General features: G+C 39.3%; 1 long non-coding RNA gene across 1 annotated transcript; it reads left to right on the top strand.

Moving 5' to 3' along the window:
* The first annotated feature begins 8510 nt into the window (after positions 1-8510).
* LOC144339407 (uncharacterized) lies at positions 8511-10642 on the top strand. The gene is made up of 2 exons (XR_013414395.1): positions 8511-8695; positions 9172-10642. It is a non-coding gene; the product is annotated as an uncharacterized LOC144339407 (long non-coding RNA).
* The last annotated feature ends 5616 nt before the right edge of the window (positions 10643-16258 follow it).

Here is a 16258-nt window from a genome sequence, read left to right as displayed (position 1 = left end):
ACATTCCTAATTCCCTATAACATCGAACCACTGGGCCTAGCATAATTTCCTAACTGTTTTATGTATTCACATCTTTACTAGCTCCTAAGTTCTTCAATGACAACACTACCTTAACTCCTTAACTTCACTGTGTCCCCAGTACCTAGCCCAATATGAAGCACTTAGTGTCTCAATCATATCTACTGACTTATTTCAACAACTTTTGCACGTATTGACATAAGCACGCACTCTGGCTCATAAGGTCAACAAATGTCCCAGTTTCTGGGAACAGATTGACTAGAAGGCTCCCTCAACAGCTATGAGCAAAAGCAGCAACCTTTCGAGCTTACTGCCTAAACTGAAAACCCAAGAGCTTAGGTTTCCTACCAGGATTCTTGCTGCAGTACTTCCCTGACCACGATGCTCAGACTCACCTGCTTCACACCATGACCTCTGCTGTTTGCCTGGTACTGGGAGGAACTACCATTTGTCAGCTGCCTATTCTGTGTGCCACCTTTTCCTTGTGCTGTATGTAGATTTAAAAAATCATTTGCGTAACAAACTCTTCTTTACAGAAGAGGAAACCGAGGCTCAGAAAGGTTATGCCATTTTCTAAGATCCCACAGAGAACAAGTGGTAGACTGAAAAATAGAAGCCAAGTTTTGATTCTCCTGAGCCATTCCTCTCCCTTGAATTTGCACTGCTTTGGTTACCTAGGCTGGATCCAGCAAAATACAAAACAAATTCCACTTCCCTTGCATTCTAGTTTTGTGATATGCTCTCCTTAACTGACTTCAATGATCCACTTTTTCTGAGTGTTTATATTTTTGTTTATTGTTTTACATCATATTCCCTCCTCCTCTTTCTCTACCTGCTCCTTAAAGGGTATACACCAGAGTTCCGGAAGTCTGTATCTCTTTTTACCTAACGAGAAGATCATCCTTAGTAATGCCATTTGTTACCAGAGTTGCAACTCTCACCTACGTGCTGATGCTGATGATTTTAAAATTTGTGTCTTTAGTCCTGACTTCTCTCATGAAGTTTATACCTTCTTACTGGACCTCTTACTTGGGTGTTTCACAAACATCTCAAACTGCAAATATCCATAGCTAAAATAAGTATCTTTTCTCTCTGATTATTCCATCCTCCAGTGTTTTAAATTTCTGTCAAAAAGTCATCATCCTCCCAGTCAGTCGAGCCAGGAAATCTTGAAGAAGTCGCTCCTTGCCTGTCTCTCTTTTACTCACAAAGCCAGTCACCAGGTCCTCTCCACACTGCTTCTAAAATGGCTCTTGCCTCTCATTCTCCAGTCTTCATCCCTGCTGCCATTCCTGTCTTTAGCTTACATCCACAACATCACTACATTAGTTTCTCTGGTTTCAATCTCTTCCCTCATCTGGTGCATTCTCCACATGCCATCAGACTTTTGTTTCTAAAAACAATCTAATATGACATCTCACGTCTTAAAAGATTCATTGGGTGCCAGCTAATAGGACACAGCAAGGATGCTCAGAATATGGCCACTTAGTACTTTTCCACTATTCTGTGAATCCTCTACCATACAGTGCAGACACAGCACTTTTTTCTTTTATTTTTTTATAATTTTTCCATTCCATGAACACTCTCTACAATTTGTCTTTGTGCCTTTTGTGACTTCTGCAGTCTTTTTGCCTGGACCACACTCCTCCAACTCTTCACTCTTGAAAAAATCTTACAACATCTTTCAAAGCCCAGATCCAGTTAATTTCTGTGAAGCTTTCCCTGACCCACCCAAGGAGAATTAATTAATCTTTATTTTTTGCTTCTATATTTTTTTCATCCAACCATTATAGCATGCATCACATTCTTCCAGAGTTAATTTCTGAGAGGTCTGATTCACTAGCTAGATTGCTAGCTTCTTGAAGGCAACAGCTGCAGCTCATTCATCTCCAAAGCCTATACATTAAGCACAGTACTAGGCATATAATAGGCCCTCAGAAAATGTATGCTGAATTAAACTTAATTTAAATGATACATAATGGGAAAAATAATATTTCATATATAGGATTGGCAAACTCACTTTAGAGACAACTGTTTAGAGACATATCTATTCTGAAAATGAGATGCTTCAACAATCACAGTGCAAAAGGAAATAATTAGGTCTGTCATACACACAAACTTAACTTCTGTACTTTCAAAAAGACTTCAAAAGGGAGAGATTTTGCATAGAACTATTGATATTGAGCAGGATGTTGCTTTCCTTTCAGTAAGCATGACAGAGAAAAAAATTAAGTCTCTAGAGTGTTTGTAATTTGTTCTTGTGGAGGGAGGTAGCTGGCAATTCCTGCAGCAACTGTTGGGTGGGCTACAGACATCTTGACATAATCTATAGCCTATAAGACATGTCTGTTTCCAGGGATGTCATTCTGATATGAAGCTCTAGAGTGCTGCTTAGAAATGTGTAAGGGAGGCCGGGCGCGGTGGCTCAAGCCTGTAATCCCAGCACTTTGGGAGGCCGAGACGGGTGGATCACGAGGTCAGGAGATTGAGACCATCCTGGCTAACACGGTGAAACCCCGTCTCTACTAAGAAATACAAAAAACTAGCCGGGCGAGGTGGCGGGCGCCTGTAGTCCCAGCTACTTGGGAGGCTGAGGCCGGAGAATGGCGTGAACCCGGGAGGCGGAGCTTGCAGTGAGCTGAGATCCGGCCACTGCACTCCAGCCTGGGCGACAGAGCGAGACTCCATCTCAAAAAAAAAAAAAAAAAAAGAAATGTGTAAGGGATACTGACTTAGAGGTTTGCATGGAATATCTCGCTAAGTGACTAATGACCTACAAAGCCCTGATACTTAACATATCTGCCTTTTCCCGGGACAATGGATTATTGTACCTGCCAGTTTTCAGCCTCAATAAAAGAACTCTGGCCAAGCAAGTGAGAGGCTTTAAAGTATACCTTTGTTTTAAACAATGCCTTTTAATAATAACTATGAAAGCATTAACAATAATATATGTGTAAAATCTTATGTAAATGTTATACACATTTTTTATATATATATCTAAATCTATCTACACATATATTATTTATAACTCTGCCTTAAATTTAACCTCTATTATAAGCTGCAAAGTTTATATATTCATTCGTACATTATCTCAAATGCCAGCATGTCCTTCATTTTTTGCTTCATATCTGTATTTTGGTTTGAGGCTAGCAATAGTAACCAGATCTCCTAATCCCAAATGAGGGGGCTCTCTGCAAAGACTTAGTTCTGCCCAATTTCATTACCATGTCAGATAGAATCACTTATATTGCACTAATCTTTCCTAAATCTTGAGCAGAGGGAGAAAGAAACAAAAAACTCTTTTTCAAGGTCATGGGTAGAGAATGCAGAAAATCAAGACACAGAACCCAGATCTGTTCTTGACTGGGTTCTCAATCTAGTGCTTTCCAATACACTGTGAACAACAAAATAGGAGTAAAAAGACATATATCAAAGCCAACAAAAGTTGAAACCTCAAAGGGTGTGTGAGTGAAGGGAATCAGATGAGAGCTGAAAATACAGAGTTGATGAGAAAAGCAATAAAAGCAATCTACTCAGGTGGCATTAGCTACGAAGAACAATCTTGCTGGTCAACCCACCAGTGGTATTTGAATGCTGGTGAAAGGTGATTAAAGGAAGGCAGTTTCAGGTGTGCAGAGAACTCAAATGGAAGATATACTAGATTTTAAATCCTAAAGTGATTTTGAAATCCATTTTATTATTATTATGTTTTTGAAGCACAGAGGGAATCTGAGCGAACATCTTAGCTTGTAGCCTAGCCGGGGGTTCACAAGGCCCTGAGATAACCTCCTGCCTGCCTCTCGCCAGGCCTTTGGGGATGCCACACGCTCAGCGGCTGATAGGAGAGGCAGCCGAATATGAAGGGTGGTGTCGAGGCTGTCAGCACTGGCCCAGTTAGGGAGACTAGCGTTCATTCACTGTCTCAGTTTAAGGGTCCTTTGCGGGAAACGGCAATTCACAGTGTGAATTTCAATAGAATCTTTAAATCTCTCAGAGATTTTTCTCTTTGCCAAGAAAATTTCCCACTGCCAAACACTTGTAGATTGACAGCTCTGCAGGTATCTTTCTAATATAGCTGTTGCTTTCTTACTTTGTACGGTATCTAGGGCCTTGTTTCCTAAAGGTTTGTGTGTGTGTGTATATATATATTTTTAATATTATTTTGATGGATCTTTCTTTTTCTAACTGGCATGAGCCTTAAATTAAAATGAATTGGATGCTGGCATCATATAGAAATATTGTTTTTATAGGTTTCTCAAAGTAAGATGTATTAAAGAAGACATATCAAGTTTCCAGGGCTTGCGTTGCCATAGCAACCAGTTTAGGCCTAGTTTGGAGAATGGGAATTGGGGGCTAACAAGAGACTACTAGACATGCTTTCCTCGACCATAAAAGCTCTGAATGAATTAGATTCCCACTGTCTTTGTGGTTTTAAGATGTAGAACAAGCAGAAAATAGGTAGGTGGGCAAATTTAGGTATAGGTATAGGTACAGGCAGACAGTAAGTTACAAATGAGCATAAAACTGCCCCGATATGCTTCATAGAATCATCAAATTGGAACACATGAGAAAGTTGAGGCTCAGAGAGGTTTAGTGACCTAGCCAGCAAACAAGGGCAGATCTGATACAGGAAATAAACTATCTTGCCTCTCCACTAAATAATGCGATTGTGTCCCAAATGCAAAGGGAGGACTATCTCCTTTCAACAGCCAGAAGTTCTTTGAAGAGATATTGACCCAATGGAATGACACCCCCCCCATAGCATGAAAAAAACAACAATAACACGCAAACATAATCGTATTTCGGCACAGTAAAAACCCTCTAACGTAGGAAGCAGAAACTGGAGGTGGGATTACTTGCTGGACTTTCCTTTCACCTTTGTGGAGATGTCCAGTGCAGTAGGAAAAAGAAATGAGGCTCACTTTTTTTTTTTTTTTTTTTTTTTTGAGACGGAGTTTTGCTCTGTCACCCAGGCTGGAGTGCAGTGGCGCGATCTCGGCTCACTGCAAGCTCCGCCTCCTGGGTTCACGCCATTCTCCTGCCTCAGCCTCCTGAGTAGCTGGGACTACAGGCGCCCGCCACCTCGCCTGGCTAGTTTTTTGTATTTTTAGTAGAGACGGGGTTTCACCGTGTTAGCCAGGATGGTCTCGATCTCTTGACCTTGTGATCCGCCCGCCTCGGCCTCCCAAAGTGCTGGGATTACAGGCTTGAGCCACCGCGCCCGGCCCTAGGCTCACTTTCATTCTCCTCGATGTAGCTCACTATGGGCCTGGAGCTGGTGAAAGTGTGTTTTCACTAAATCAGGTCTGTACGATAACAGTGACGAAATTTATTTCCACTCTACCACCAAGCAAGAAGCTTGCCCCAACCAAATCCACAACAGGAATGTTCTGATTCTCTTTAACTCCATCATTTGCTTATGACCCTTCATGGAGTTCTAGGCTTAGAACTGCATGTCTAGCCCAATACTCGCCAACTCGATTATAATGCAAGCAATGAATGAGAGGGACATATGTAATTTTTAAGACCCTGGTAGCCACATTTTTAAAAAGTAAAAATAAGCAGGTAAATTAATTTTCATAAGCCTATTTTACTTAGTATATATAAAATATTATTTCAATATATAATTAATACAAAAATAATGAGATATTTTACATTTTCATACAAGTTGCAGAAATGGTATGCATTTTACAGTTACAGTACATCTCAGCTGGACTAACCACATTTCAAGAATCCATTAGTCACATGTAGCAAGTGACTATCGTATTGGGCACTAGGCATCTAGAATGTGGGAACATAATGTCTGTGGGTCTTGAGAGGAAGAGGAAGAAAAGATGAAATGTTCTTTTTTTTTTTTTTTTCTTTTGAGACAGGGTCTCACTCTGTCACCCAGGCTGGAGTGCAGTGGTGCCATCTTGGCTCACTGCAACCTCTGCCTCCCAGGCTCAAGCGATTCTCCTGTCTCAGCCTCCCAAGTAGCTGGGATTACTGGTGCGCACCACTACCCGGCTAATTTTTCTCTCTCTCTCTTTTTTTTTTTTTTTTAATGGAGATGGGGTTTCACCATGTTGGCCAGGCTGGTCTTGAACTCCCGACCTCAGCTGATCCACCCGCCTTGGCCTCCCAAAGTGCTAGGATGACAGGCGTGAGCCACCGCGCCTGGCCAAAATGAACTGTTCTTATACCCTAAAATTTCCCCACCCTACTATAACATTATCTCTGCCAACTTTTTACATAAATAATCTACTTCAAATCACAGAGAATAATTTATCATCTCATTAGTAGTTCTTCTTTATCAAATTTTATTGCTTCTAAACTAAGTGTATGAAATACAAACCCAAAATTTTAAGTTTAAAATACAAATATGTACAGATATATAGATTAATGTGTGTATGCATGTCTATATACATATATAAAGCTTAGTTTCATAAAATTTTGATTATTTTTGCTTTTGCTTGCCTAATCAGGTAATTACTTTAGTGTTTATTCTAAATCTTCTGTAGAACAAGGTGGACTGTAAATAAATAATAACTTTATATATATAAATATTTATTTATAAATTAAATAATAACTTTATTTAACCCCTGTAGTTATAGCATTCAGGTAAAAACTCTATCTACCCAATAAAATATTTCATCAGAACGTGAATGCCTTATCAGAGGGAATTTTTTTTTTAGCCAAAACACCTTGTGACCTTATGTTATTGAACCCTATATTAATCATATGAAAAGTTATAAAGAGAAAATTTGAATCAGTGGATAATGAATGTCTAACACACTAGACTCAGGCTCACAGTCTCTCTCACCACCCGAGGCATGAGTGTGAGGGAGACAGTTTGGTTTGTATTCTATGCTAATGCTTTTTTTTTCAATGCTCAATTCCCTTCCCCTGCCACAATTTTTTTTTTTTTTTTTTTTTTTTACTGTCTCACATTTCAACACTTCCACATTACTAGCTAACCTGATGAACCCATACATGTTTACGTGTTAATGGAAAGTGTCAAGAAAAGTCTATTTGTGGGCTATCTTTGTCTTTCTAGGTTCTAAGTGTCAAAAGACATTTAAGAATGTTTGTTTGTTTGCTTGCTGTGGAGCCATTTTCGTTGCTTTTGTGATATAACAGAAAAATGGGAAGTGGACTAAGCACCATGGCTCACGCCTGTAATCCTAGCACTTTGTGAGACCTGGGTGGGTAGATCGTTTGAGCCCAGGAGTTCAATACCAGCCTGGGCAACATGGTGAGACTCTGTCTCTACAAAACATACAAAAATTAGCTGGGCATGGTGGTGCACACGTGTAGTTCCACCTCCCAGGCTCAAGCAATTCTCCTGCCTTAGCCTCCCAAGTAGCTGGGATTACAGTTACCTGTCACCATATTAATTTTTGCTAAAAATATATGATTTTCTTAATGTTGTGTAACCAAACATTGGCAGAGTCAGCATTTAAAAGGAAATCTCTCAGGTTTCACAGGTGTGTGTTTTGTCCACTAAACCAGAGGCTTCCTTGGGGTTGCAGTTGTACCCATACAATCTGATTTAATTCCCTAATACCACATTACTAAGTTATAATGTTTATAAAATCATAAGCCCTAAAGCCAAGTGTATCGTATTTACTCTATATCAAACTCATTCTCAATTCTAGCTACAGTGACAGAAACACATCTACCTTTGATGCAATTCTGACTATACTTAAGTAACAGAGAAGAAAGGGGAAAGAGGAAGGGAACAAAGGGGATAGCTGTGGTAGGGAAGAAAGAAAATGTGAAACTCCAGTAGAATCAAAAATGGTAAGAGCATCTTCAGCTGTAGTGAGGAGGAACCAGGCCACCAGCGCTGCAGCTTTATACACTAAGGGACCATTCTTACTAAAGAGATCTTTGTAAGAAAATTGGTAATTAATGAGTCAGAAACTGCTTATGATTTTCTACTGTAAAAATGCAACAAATGACTTGCCACAAACTTGAACTCACAATACTTGTTCATTCAGATCACTTCTCTGATTCAAGAAAAACTGTAATTCAACTTTACAAAGCATTAGCTATTCAGCCCATTTTGCTCCCAGCATAGAATCTTTTTCCTTAGGTCTCAGGGAGGCCAGGAACCATCTAGGTCAATAGTTATCAACCTGGTAAACATTTCCAAGTTATATAGCCTTCCCCTCTTAGTGATACTTCACCTGGGGAAGAATACAAGAATGGATCACAGAGATGCCAGGTGGGAGAAACAGGCATTCTACCTAATGTTACAGGATCCTCAGATGACTAATATGCAAGATCTCTTAGGCCACTCCCATCAGTTTCCCCGCTTGTTGAAAGCACTAAGCTAGTCATTCCCTGCTGTGGCCAAAGACCGAAACCTAGTCTATCTAACATCTAACCCAGTAAACTTCTCTGTGCTTTCATTTCCTGGTTTGTAAAATATGGGTAATAGAATATACTTACAACATTATAGAGAGGTAACTAATTAACATAAATAAAGTACAGATGGCCTGATTTATGATGGTTTGACTTAGGATTTTTCAACTTTGTTACAGTGCAAAAGTGATAAGCATTCAGTAAAACTGTACTTTGAAGTTTGATCTTTTCCTAAACTACCAGTATGCAGTACAATACTGTCTTGCCATACTGTGCAGCAGCAGTGAACCACAGCTCCCAGCCATGTGATCTGAGTATATTTAAGGTAAGCGAGGCTCAGATATAATGTTCAGTATGTTGGGTCTATTACATGCACTTGCAACTTACAACATTTTGAACTTACATCAGGATGTAACTCCATCGTAAGTTGAGAAGCATCTGTACTTAGAACAGCATCTGACACATAGAAAGTTTGTTGTTGTTGTTGTCATTATTATTTTATAGTGAGAAACTGAGGGCTGGATAGACCAAATGACTTCTCTTACTTAACTAAGGGTTCAGAACAGAATGCAGACTACCTAAGTCGAAATCTAGTGGTTTTTCATGATACCAGTTGACCCTCAAACTGAAGTTAATGCATGTGTTTCTCATTTTCTTAGCCTGTTTGTATCTACCCGAAGTTATGCATTTAATAGGATCTTCACCAACATTACTGGGAGGCAGAATACTTAACTTATTTAAGAAATTTAAACTAGTTTAGTTTATACTTTATAATATTTTAGGATTTTTTTCCCTCAACAGAACAATCGAGAACATTAAAAGAGAGCGAGCTCCACATCACTCAACTGATGGTACCACCCAGGGCAGAAATCAGCACCTTCTGTTTTCCTACCGACCAGCTTTGCATTAAACACTGCAAATGGGAGAGCTAGTCCACCGAACTCATGCAAGTGTTCATTTATTTATCCACAAAAAGCAAAATATGGCAAGGGGGATTTGGGAGGAGTGAAATAAGGGTTGTCAGACTAACAGTGACAAATGGGATACAATTGTTCTCCAAAAGCTTGGAGCAGAGAAGTCTTCCCTTTTCCCCTCCCCTTAATCCCCACTGATTCCACCCTGCCTGCACACGGAGAAGGTGGTTAACAGAGGAAAGCCCCGTGAATAAGCTATGACAGCCCTACATTCAGAAACTGATGTCATTTCCCTAAATACTGTTTGTAAAATGGTAATTATCTGCCAAGCAATGACAGCTGGCACTTAGCATAGACACACAGAGAGACAGAAAAAGAGAGAATGAGAAAAAAAGGTCCCTGTGTAATTTACCAAAGGGCTGAAAGAGAGAGGGAAACATAATCAGAAAAATAAAATGATTACCAGTATGTGATGGGGTGAAAATTGCTTAGGACAATTTTTTTTTTCTTTAGAGAGCACAGGATTGAGTTGGAAGAACGAAGCTGGAGCTCCATGATGCACACTGGAAGAGAGGAGGTTGTGTTAAGGTGGCGGTGAAAGGAGAAATACACCAATGGTGCTGGGCTGTGGCAAAGCAGCAGGAAAGCTCTGTGCATACCCAGCCCCTCAAACAGGAACCAGTCAGCCCAGCGATACTTAATAATACACCCAAGATTATTTCCTTCAGTTCATTTGGGTTCAAGATATAATATAGTAAGTACCTCTTGCCCCCTTCCTTGTTATTTATGTGATGGTCGGTTTTATGTGTTAACTTAGCTAGGCTATAATGCTCAAGTATCCAGTGACACATTAATCTAGGTGTTGCTGTAAAAGTATTTTGTAGATGTGCTTAATGTCTACAATCAGTTGGTTTTATGTAAAGGAGATGATCCCGGATGATCTGGGTGAGCCTGTTCTAATCAGTTCAAAGACCTTAAGAACAGAACTGATGTTTCCCTGAGGAAGAAAAAAAATCTCCCCTGTGGACTGTGGCATCAGCCTCTGCCAAAGTCTTTCCAAATTGTCCTTCTGATGGCCTGCCCTATGGGTTCTGGACTTGCCTGGTTAGCCCTCACAATCACATTACAATTCCTTGCAACAAATCCATCTCTCCTCTCTGTCTCTCTCTCTCCACTCACACATACATGTGCGCACACACACACACACACACACAACCTACTTGTTCGATTCCTCTAGTGGTATCCTCACTATTAAACTTGTCAAGTACCTGTGGAGTGATTTGCTCAGCTAAGTCAATATGTTATGGGTTGATTTGTCATAATCGCCTCAAAAGCCACACATTGAATACTTAACCTCCAGTACCTCAGAATATAACCTTATTTGAAAGTGGTATCATTATAAATATAATTAATTAAGATAAGGTCATTAGAATGGGCTCAAATCCTATATGATGGGTGTCCTTATAAAAAGGGAAAGTTTGGAGCCACAAACACACAAAAGGAGCATGCCATGTGAAGATGAAGGCAGAGATCAGAGTGATGCTCTACAAGTCAAGGCACACACCAGAGATCGTTAGCAAACCACAGGAAGAAAAAGAGAGGCATAGAACAGATCCTCCCTCTCAGCCCTCAGAAGGAACCAACCGTGCTGTCACCTTGATCTTGGGCACTGAGCCTCTAAAACTATGGGACAGTAAGTTTCTGTTGTTTTAGCCACTCAGTCTGTGGTACTTTGTTACAGCAGCCCTAAAAAACGAATGCAGCACATTACCAGGAAAATCAAGACAATTGAATTGGAGAAAGTTAGGAAACAGACAAAGTTACAAAATTTTCTCAGTATTACAGAAAGCTCCATTTCCTTACTGCTTTTGAAATACAAACTTATCCCCTTTTATACATAACAGTTTTACTGCCAATAGATACCTAAGAAGAGACCTGGATGATTAAACTGACAATTACAGAGATGTACAAATGTTCCAGAAATTTTTCAAAGTAGTTCTTTTAAATTTCTGGAATCTGGTCTCTTTTTGGGATAACAGATGTTGTAGAACCTTCTATAACTATTCATCTCTCTATTTGTGCCCTCCTGGAGTGTAGCTCTTCAATCCTGTCTTGCAGGAAAAGCTAACAATCACCACCTGGTGTCCCTTCCCCTCTTCTAGCAAGTGAAGCTAATAGATATTCTGTAAAAGGAAAAACAATGGCTGGGCGTGGTGGCACATTCCTGTAGTCCCAGCTACTCTATTCGGGAGGTTCAGTCATGAGAATTACTTGAACCTGGGAGGTGGAGGTTGCACTGAGCCGAGATTGCGCCAGCTTGGGCAACAGAGCGAGACTCCATCTCCATAGATAGATGATAGATAGATAGATAGATAGATAGATAGATAGATAGATAGATAGATAGATAGATAGATGGAAAAGCAACAATTGTGCCCAATCTTCCACAAATAACTTGCAATCTGGCAGAACCTAGAACCCAGGTCTTTTGATGCCAGTCACATCCAGCGGTCCTTCCAAGATATTGTTTCTATGTAGTGGTTGAGTTAGCAGGTCAGATAATTCCTCCCAATGTTTCTAATCTAAATACAAGTGTTTTTTCTAAAATGCAAGGATGTGAATTTGGATATATCATTCATCTTTTTGCGATGTAAGTTTCTTCATTTAAAAAAATGCATCTTTATTTAGTCCTGACATTTGAAACCAACAGAATCAGCATCAGTATAGTGAAAAGGTTAAAGTCCAGCTATTGTCAGTTTCTACATAGGTCATATTGGCCAATTTACTTTATTAGACTTCATTTCCTCATTTTAAAACTGAGAAATGGAGTGACATCTCTTTCATTGGGTCATTACAGGGATGAAATGAAATAACATGTGGAAACATGTTATAAGCTCTGAAGTGGTGGAAAGAAGATAAAAATATAGTAGTAAGGCCGGGCGCGGTGGCTCAAGCCTGTAATCCCAGCACTTTGGGAGGCCGAGACGGGCGGATCACGAGGTCAGGAGATCAAGACCATCCTGGCTAACACAGTGAAACCCCGTCTCTACTAAAAAATACAAAAAACTAGCCGGGCGAGGTGGCGGGCGCCTGTAGTCCCAGCTACTCGAGAGGCTGAGGCAGGAGAATGGCATAAACCCGGGAGGCGGAGCTTGCAGTGAGCTGAGATCCGGCCACAGCACTCCAGCCTGGGCGACAGAGCAAGACTTCGTCTCAAAAAAAAAAAAAAAAAAATAGTAGTAAGATCACTTTCTGTAATCTTACGGTCTCCTTTTCCATCCCATATTGTAGAGGATAAGCCGCACTGAATGTCCATTCAGTCTATATCAGACTTGTTTGGGAAAGTTTTAGTTTGCCTGGGTATATCCAGATCATTATGTTTTTAAAAGCTTCACAGTCTGACCTAGCATGAAAATTAAGTATATGAAAAGTATTTCAGAGACTTGTAGTTAATGGACAAACTTGGATATCCCTATTATGTGCTTCTAAGCACTTATCAAATGTTTTCTTACCTCTTACTCATCTCATTCCTTCACTACACTGTAAACACTTATGAAGTCAAGATTATTTTTTTGTCATCCCTATATTCTCAGCATCAGTCTTTAAAAATTTTGAAATGTATTTTTTAATTGACAAGAAAAACATTGTATGTATTTATAGTGCATATAACATTTTGAAATATGTATACTAAAGAATATTTGAATAAATATAGTCTTATTCAATTTTTACTTTGGCCATAATCATTTTCAATAAAAACTTTAAAATTTTTAAAAAGCTGGCAATGTATTATTTAATTGTAATAAGTAATACATGTTTAAAACTCATCCATTACTAAAAATAATTGACTATTATAAGGAAAAACACCTAAGCCTTTCAAAGTTTATTTACTATTGATCTATTAATCTACATAATTCTTCCATGCCTAGCCGAGCCCACTGATTATAAAGTAATTTAGAGACATCAACTTTCTAGTCTGTGAAGGCTTTTGAAATTATAAGGAAGAGATAGTTGTGCCGAAATTGTGTGGTATAAAGCTGTCACATTTTGAAATACAGTTATAGATTTCAGAACGTAAATGGCTGTCATCAGAACAAGATTACAAGTTTCATGGGTCTGAAAAACTTAGCTTATTTAACACTGAATCAATGACTTCACAACCAAACTGAGTTAAAACACTTCAGATCCTGAAAGAATGTGTTCCTTAAACTTACAAAGCAGAATTTCAAAATATCCAGCATGTTCGGCAGGAGGTGACACAACAGATCATTTTGAGGAACATTTTGCATAGCCCAGTTTTTCTCAAATTTAATATTGTTCACATTTTTGCAATATTCACACACTGTCTCCACTAATATTTTCCTTTACATTCTTTTTAACATATTTACCATAATTGTAAAATTATATTACTGTTATATATAAAAGATAAGCATCACTTGTTATAAATAAACAAATAGAAAAAAACTGCAAAAACAAAATAATAGTATTATCATCTGTTTAGATTCAGTTGAAAGCTCTGAGCCTTAGTCCTGTACTCAACTGTTTTTTTTTTCTTTTTAAAGAGAAATTTACCAAGTGTTTGTAAAGGACTTATTAGCACCAAACTTAGACTCCTCTTGGTATAATCAGATGGTTGAAGAGATGTGAAAAGAGAGTAACTTTCTCACCATGTGATTCAGTGCTATGTGATACCATGCTGGGTCATGTCCTATCTCTAATTATTTCACGTACCACTTGAAGCAAAACTGGAGTTACATATCAAGTGTTTGGAATTTTATAAGTTCAAGTACATGTGTATTTACAATATTTACTTGTTATGTGGAAGGCATAGGATTTAAACTGAAGAGACAAACATGCAGATTTTTTATACCCAAAGACAAAAGCAGGTTACTAACTAGTATAGATGACTTTAGAAGAAGAAAGTCATGTCAAAGCAGAAAAAATCTTAGAGATCATCTGTTCTAAATGTGGACAAACTGAGGCACAAAAGTGTTTTTTTTTTTTTTTTTTTGAGATAGAGTCTCGCTCTGTCACACAGGCTGGAGTGCAGTGGCACAATCTCGGATCACTGCAACCTCCACCTCCCAGATTCAAGCGATTCTCCTGCTTCAGCCTCCTGAGTAGTTGGGACCACAGGCATGTGCCACCATGCCCAGCTAATTTTTTTCATATTTTTAGTAGAGATGGGGTTTCACCGTGTTAGCCAGGATGGTCTTGATCTCCTGACCTCATGAGCCACCTGCCTCAGCCTCCCAAAGTGCTGGGATTACAGGTGTGAGCCACAGCGCCCAGCCCCAAAAATGTTTTCTTACTGATAGTCATAGAACTAAGAAGTGCCCCAAGCAGAACTTGAACCCAGTTGTTCTTGATGGTCCAGTTCACTTCATCAAGATGATCCTGTTTCATCTGTTCATGGTGGAAGCAGTTAATTTCATATGATTTTATACTCTTATTATTGATATGAGAGTAGGAAGTTTTTTAAAAGATAAGTCCTACTGAGGAAAAAAAAAAAAAATCAAATGAACCATTGGTCATGGTTTCGCTGTGTGCCCACCCAAATCTCATCTTGAATTGTAGTTCCCATAATCCCTATGTGTCATGAGAGGGACCAAATAGGAGGTAATTGAATCATGGGGGTGGTTCCCCTCGTGTGGTTCTCGTGATAGTGAGTCAGTTCTCACAAGATCTGATGGTTTTATGAGGGGCTTTTCTGCCTTTATTCAGCTCTTCTCCTTCCAGCCGCCCTGTGGAGAAGGTGCCTCTCTTTCCCTTCACCTCCCTCCATGATTGTAAGTTTCCTGAGGCTTTCCCAGTCATGCGGAACTGCAAGTCAATTAAACCTCTTTTCTTTATGAATTACCCAGTCTTGGGTATTTTTTCATAGCAGCATGAGAATGGAATAATACACCTGAGAACTTTAAACACATTTTATTGTAACTTACTGTAACAGATCTTAGTAATTGTTTAAGAAGACAATGCTAGTTTAGACAATGCTAGTTTTGTCTAGAATACTCTAGACAAGAGAAAGATATAGGTCCCTCATTATTGTTTTTAAAGATTCTCCTGTGCTTCCTGACAACTTGGACACAAGTAAGTAATAACTTTTTAGCCATCTTTGAAATGATTTCTTTTTGTTTTGTTTTGTTTTGCTTTTTTAGAGACAGTGTCTCACTCTGTTGCCCAGCCTGGAGTACAGTGTTGCAATCGCAGCTCACTGCAGCCTTGACCTCCCAGGCTCAAGTGATCCACCCACCTCAGCCTCCTGGGTGGCTGGGACTACAAGTGCACACCATCAAGCCCAGCTAATTAAAAAAAAAAAAAATCTGTAGAAACACAGTCTCCCTATGTTGCTCAGGCTGCTCTCGAACTCCTGACCTCAAGGAATCCTTTTGCCTTGACCTCCCAAAGTGATAGGATTACAGGCATGAGCCACCGTGCCCAGCCAGAAGAATATCTTTTTAAAAGCATTATGTATCATCTGACTTATTGTACAGATATATTCTCCAGACTTTTTTTGGTGGGGGGGGGATGTTGCTACTTGATTCTATTTTTTCATTAGATACATACCTTTGATGGGATATTTGTTGTCATTTGAATTGCTTTATTCTGTAACTGTTTGGCTTCCATGCTTTTATTTTTTAAAAAAGTCTCACTTTTTGTTTTTCTTGTTCCTCCTCGTCATATTCTACTTTGTCTTCTTCATCACCACCACTAGAGATCATTGGCTTAATGACGTTTACTAGGGCTTTTCATTTCCTCCACGGGCTCTAATGTATTTTTTTGGCAATGGGTGAAAAGTCCTGACATTCTGTTTGGGGACTTGTATCAGTGTGTTCTCACACTGCTATAAAGATACTACCTGAGACTGGGTAATTTATAAAGGAAAGAGGTTTAATTAACTTACACTTCCACATGGCTGAGGAGGCCTCAGGAAACTTACCATAATGGCAGAAGGCAAAGGGGAAGCAAACTTGGACCTT

Source organism: Macaca mulatta, chromosome 2, assembly GCF_049350105.2.
Source record: "Macaca mulatta isolate MMU2019108-1 chromosome 2, T2T-MMU8v2.0, whole genome shotgun sequence".
Taxonomy (NCBI): Eukaryota; Metazoa; Chordata; class Mammalia; order Primates; family Cercopithecidae; genus Macaca; species Macaca mulatta.
This window is presented reverse-complemented; position numbering and strand designations above follow the sequence as displayed.